The 6,000-nt window shown below is 40.9% G+C and overlaps 2 protein-coding genes across 2 annotated transcripts in view; both read left to right on the forward strand.

Moving 5' to 3' along the window:
- cunh12orf56 (chromosome unknown C12orf56 homolog) overlaps positions 1-105 on the forward strand; it is a 22,534-nt gene extending 22,429 nt beyond the window's left edge. The window contains exon 14 of the transcript XR_004213134.1: positions 91-105. The gene's annotated coding sequence lies outside the window, so the exon portion shown is untranslated. The remainder of the gene's footprint in view (positions 1-90) is intronic.
- Positions 1-6,000, forward strand: part of creb3l2 (cAMP responsive element binding protein 3-like 2) — a 24,116-nt gene that overhangs the window by 4,321 nt on the left and 13,795 nt on the right.

A 6,000-nucleotide genomic window follows, 5' to 3' on the forward strand; every position in this document is an offset into this window, starting at 1 on the left:
GTGGCGCCCAGCACATGGTGTACCTGTGGAGAGAAGAAGAGGACATACAGAGGAAACGCGTGTATTTGCTCTGCTCACACTGCAGGGCAGCTGTGTGTGTGTGTGTGTGTGTGTGTGTGCTTACATAACACACAGCATACCTGCAGATAAAAACTCACCTGTGTCTTTAAATCAAACTCCAGCTGTAATACAGCCCTTCAATTGATATAATGCCTTTGACAGCTTAAGTATTTACTCAAGTACTGTGCTTCGAGGTACTTTACTTGAGTATTTCCATTTTGTGATACTTTATACTTCTACTCCACTACATTTGTCTGACAGCTTCAGTTTCTTTTCAGATGACAGTTTTTCATGTAGATTAAACTAGTTAACAGGATATGAAGGAGTAAAGATGCAACATACACATTAGTGCAGGAGAAACATCAGGTATAATAGTAAAACACTGACGGGGAACATTTTACTGCAAAATCAATACTTTTCAAACTTAAAGTAAATTCTACTAATAATAATGTAATAATAATGTTACTTTTTAAATATTTCTACAGTGTGTTTTCACAGTGTGGTATCTGTACTTTTACTCATGTAAAGGATCTGAGTACACACACTTAGAGTCGCTTTATTCATCGAGAGCAAACACACAAGGAGTCGAAAGGTAAACAGCCTGATCCGTGTGCTCACTGAGCTCAGCCTGTTCTCCGTCGGGGCAGGGCATCCTGCTCGCCGGTGGCCTCGCTCTGTCTCTCTCTGAATGCTCCATGTGTCTGTTGTGTCAGTCCGTAGGCAGCACAGACACACACACACAGACACACAGTTTATATACAGATAGTGAGTAAATGATGACATAATTTCACAACCACTCACATTTTACTGCCAATCAAAGTTCGAGTGTCTCTGATGTCTGTGTCTATTTTAGTTTTACTCAGCAGTTATCAAAGAAGTATTCAGATCCCTTACCAGGATTTTCTCAACACATAAAGGAAACACTTCATCCTTTAGTTTATCACAAATATTAAACATCAACACATCTGGAGATACGTGGTTTTCACTGGAAGGGGATGAAAAACTGTCATCTGAAAAGAAACGAAATTTCTTAGACAAATGCAGTGCAGTAAAAGTAAAGTACTTTAAATGTGTACTTGAGTAAATGTACTGGGTTACATTCCACCACTGTGTTCCAGATTTGAATAATACAACCAGACCGTCCTCTCCATCTTTAACTCACCTAAAGGAATGCGCCTGTATTCGATAATGAAGTGTTATTAATGCAGGTGTGGTGCCGGATCTTCTGGTTGGTCGACTGATAGTTGACTACAGTTAATTAATACTTACATCAATTATTTTTTAAGACACTATTATATGGAGAATTTTCTGATTAAACTTAAATCATCCAATCAGCTAAAATATAATTCTATCAGCAAATGCTAGCATCCAGCAAGCCAAACTAAAATGGGGAAGATGGTAAACCTGCTTAGCAACAGTGTTTTAGCATTTTGAGCATGTCAGCACGCTAGCGTTACAGAGCTGCTAGCATGGCTGTTGATTCTTATTTTTCTTTGGAAACTGGAGCTGCTTCCTGATTTGCTGTTTATTACCATATTATGTTTCTGTGTTTCATTAATTAAAGTGACACATATCAATATAAGATATGTTTCATACACATGGAAGTAGATCCCTACACAGTTAGCTTAAATAGCTAATCCATGTAGCTAATCCCTGTAGCTAAATTCTGCGTTTACGTCTGGTCTAACTAAAACCCCATTTACACCTGGCAGTAATGTGTGATCTGTACTTGGATATCCTACTTGGACAAGGAAAAATGTTATATATGTTATGTAAATACAGAGCTAGTAAACTTAAACAAACTTGGCAAACGCTAGTTAGCCACTAGCACTAGCCACTTGCGAGCTAGCTAGTGCTACTGCTAGGTGTAGCCAGGTGTATATGGGGTTTAAGAGACAAGAGTTTAGATTTATTTATATAATATTTAAAATATATAGTCATAGTCACAATAATGAAATCCCAGGTTGAAAGATAAGATCATTTTTCTTTAAGACGTTGCAAGAAATAGCGACGTACACTGGTTGTAAATGTTAAGGCCGTACACAAAATACTCGTGTGTTTCAGGGTTTTGGTGTCTTGGGGTCTAAAGGCTTCTCCTGAGGTTTTTCCACCCATAAAATATTTGGCACATTTCACAATATCTGTCTACGTTGCTTTAATCAGAACCACCTTGCTGACTTGAACTCTTTTGGCTTTAAAAAGTGACAGCGGGTCTACACATGGTGTGCAAATGGACGCATGAAGGCCACGTTTTCTCTCTTTTTTTGCCAAATCTGATGCAACATTTCCCCCGACTTTGAAAGTGGACTCAAGTTTTTGCTGTAGGCGGACGGCCGTTTGGGAGCAAAGCGAAGGTAGTAATCAGCGCGTGAGGGATCATTATGGAAAATCCACAGGAGCCTTCGTTCTCCGAGGCAAAGCTAAATTTACCTCCTCTGTCTCTATAATTCTGTCTGTCTCTCTTGATTCTGCATTTCCCTGTCCCACATCTGCCCCCTCCGGCTTTGCTTTAGTCACCATAAAAGGTTTGAAATGGATGTGTGTGTGTGTGGTTAGCAGGGTGTGGGCTTAATATCCCTGTGAGTAGCTTATACACCCAGCCCAAAAAATGAGTCTGGAAGCTGTTTGGTATAATAGCAGCCTGGTGAAAATGCATGTAACTCACCACTCTTTCTTTTCTTCTTTATCAATTCTAAAAGACACCGAGGTGGAGATTTGAGCTTTAAGTTTGGAGCAATAAATAGAATGTTATGTTCTTTAAAGTTGCAGTATCGACAGTATTTAGATGTAGTTTTTGGGGGCTTGAAACATCAAAGTGTTTCATGTGCTTATTAAACAGTATGAGATGTGAGACCTCCTCTGATGTTTTTGTTTTTTTATGGATGTTGCAGCTCATATCCTGACTCAAAGTGTACAATCAGCTTTAAACAGAAACCTCTCCATTCGCTGTCTAGTTAACCTTTCACCCCTCTTTCCATTCCTCCTCCTCCTTCATCACTCCTCCATGGTGAGCTGAGAGTCGGGACGAGTCGGCTCCTGTCCCAAAATGCCAGAAACTCCTCCATTGTTCCCACTTTTTACCCTCCTTGTTTCTCTTCCTGACTCTTCTTTGTTTGTGAACTATGAGTTATTCATCTTTCTCTTCCTCTCCAACTGTCTCTTTCTTTCTTTTTACCGGTTTACTTTATGTTTGTCTTTTTAAATTTACTTTTAAAGTAAATTTTCTCTCTTGAATTTCCATATGAGCTGTTTTAAAACACTCAAAATTGGGCCTTGTCTCCTAAAAATGTCCTTCCCATGCAACAAACCTGCATTGTCTTTTATGTTTTGAGGAAAATGCATTTTGTTCTCACAACTAAATCTCTTGCTCGAGGTTAGAGACAGATTGCGGTTATCAAGCTTTCCACCTCAATAATAATGTCACGCTACTGCGCACTGAACGCTGGCATTTTAAATAAAGTGTGAGGAACTGTCCAAGAAATACTGAGCTGCAGGTGTGACTGCAGACAGACTGGGAATAAATGGGAAAGATCATACTTGTCTCTGCATTCCTCTAAGCGAACTCTTCATCTCACCTTTTCTCTTGAACCTTTCCATTTAAAGAGATGTGAACAAGCCCGTTCATCCGTGCATAGTTCAGTGTGTGTGTGTGTGTGTGTGTGTGTGTATGACTTGACATTCAAGCATGCCTCTACTTGGCAAACGTCCCTCTCACAGAGCTCTAATGCTTTAACAGAGGATTTAAGATCAGAGGCGCGCCCAAACAAGTTTCCCGGGAGTGATTGCCTGTGATTAAAGCGATCTCTATTGAGTACTCAGGACCGGCATTGACCCAGTGCTTTTACCCAGAATCCAGCAGGAGTCCCTCAGTGAAGATGAGGTCCCTGCCGATCATGACAACAAATGTTTTGTGGGTTAAATCCCGCAGCAAACAACCACATGAACACAAAGAAAGCACTCGGGAGAAGACGTTGAGCTTAGCTTCTTCTCACTTCTTGTCCTGAAGTTTGCAGCAGAAACTTGTTGAGTTTCAGACAGTTGATGGTCATGAGGAAGAGAGAAGTTTGCAGTTTGTGTTGAAGGAAGAACGTTTAAAAAACACAAAAGGAGAGCTGGAAAAACTAGAAAGGGTTTAGGGAGTTCACTGGTTGAGTACTGTCTGCGCGTGTGTGTGTGTGTGTTTAATGGTACTTTGTGACCGGCCAGTGTTACAGTGCAGAGATGGAAAACGTTATTCATGTGTGTGTCTGTGCGTGTGTGTGTGTTGACCCAGTTTATAACGAGCACACACACACACACACACTCAGGATGAGAGAGGGAGAGACATCAGAAGACAGCTGTGCTTGTTTTTGACACAAACAGTCTCAGCTGTGTTTGAGGACAGGAAGTATAGTCTTGATTTGATGATATGTGGCCAGTGTTAAGTTATGTGTCGGACTATTTCTTTAAAAACAACACACAATATATATAAATATATATATATATATATATATGCTCTAGTGCAGTTATTTTCCAAGTGCAAATTGGTGGAGAAAGGAATAAGATTTATCAGGACACACTGACGATACTTGTTGGTTTAATTAATTGATGTTTTTCGTGGGATTTTGTTGACACGAGGAAAGTTAAAACACTGCAAGCCTCGAGCTGATATTGTAGCTTCTATCAGTCTAGTGAAGTCATTGCGTAACATCTGGAGGGTCAGTGTGTGTTTGGATGTGTGTGTGTGCAGAGCGGGGGTTGTACTCTGTGATCGGTCAGAATGACAGAGACTGGAATGTGTGTGTGTGTGTGTGTGTGTGTGTGTGGGTGTGGGTGTGTGTGTTTTGAGGGTAGGAGTTTGAACTTTTGGTAAGCCAGACGGGGGGATTTAACCAGAAAGGGGAGAAAATGAGAGCTTTTTCCATTTGTCATCGTCTGGGTCTGTTTTTTATATTGTCTCTGTTGTGAGGCCTCACTGATTCTCTCACACACACACACACACACACACACACGCTTGCCCTCTAATATCAGCAGAGTCCCCGTCAGATAACGACAGACTCATAGATTTGACTCGGGATCTCTTTGTCGGCGCTGCGACACTTCCTATTTTTAACACACTTCCTGTCGTGGCTCTGCATGCACTTCTTTAAATAAAGCGTGAAAACATTAATCAGACCGAAAAAAAAAAAAGAGGTCAAGGACGACGGTGTTGAACAGGAAGTGGACCTTGGCGTTTTGGGAGCTGGTTTGTAATGGATCAGCTGTGATTTGTGTTACATTCAGGCGTTGTGTGTTTATTCACGTCCTCACACTGTGTGGGTGGAGAGTAAACACTGCTGGACGTCACGCCTGTTATTCTCCCTCACATCCTGTTGTTTACATCCGTTTACATCAGTCCACCCCCGACACAATTCTGTTTAAAGAACGAATAATATGATAACATCAAGGCAGATTATGTAGTTTCTTATATTTAAAATAGTCAACATTTAGGCAACAAAGCTACTTGGTTACGTTTAGGCAGGCAGGTTAATTGATAATGAATCCAGTCAGTCAGGATTTTCTTGTCAGCTAAAAACTTGCAGGAGTTTCTTTGCTCTTTTTCTTCCTTCCATGACTGTTTTTCCTGATGCACTTACGGCGTCCTTGATTAGTAGATAAATCTGGCTCAAATCAAGCTCTCGGGATCAGCAATTTTGAACAACGTTGCTCGAGGCTGCAGGGTCGTGCGAGCAACATGTTGCTTGATCTCATCTCTGGCTGTCTGAGATGTGTATCATGTGTGGTTGTGATTTGCTTTGGTACTTTGTTTGTTATTTATTGCAACTATGGAGGAAATGATGAGACGATGTCGTGTCAAATCATGCGAGTGCAAGACAAATGATATCGAATATACATCTAGAATCTGAATCTGGGAGTGTGTGTGTGTGTGTGTGTGTGTGTGTGTGTGTGTGTGTGTGTGTG

Source organism: Anarrhichthys ocellatus, unplaced genomic scaffold (genome assembly GCF_004355925.1).
Source record: "Anarrhichthys ocellatus isolate YVR2014 unplaced genomic scaffold, GSC_Weel_1.0 scaffold21, whole genome shotgun sequence".
Taxonomy (NCBI): domain Eukaryota; kingdom Metazoa; phylum Chordata; class Actinopteri; order Perciformes; family Anarhichadidae; genus Anarrhichthys; species Anarrhichthys ocellatus.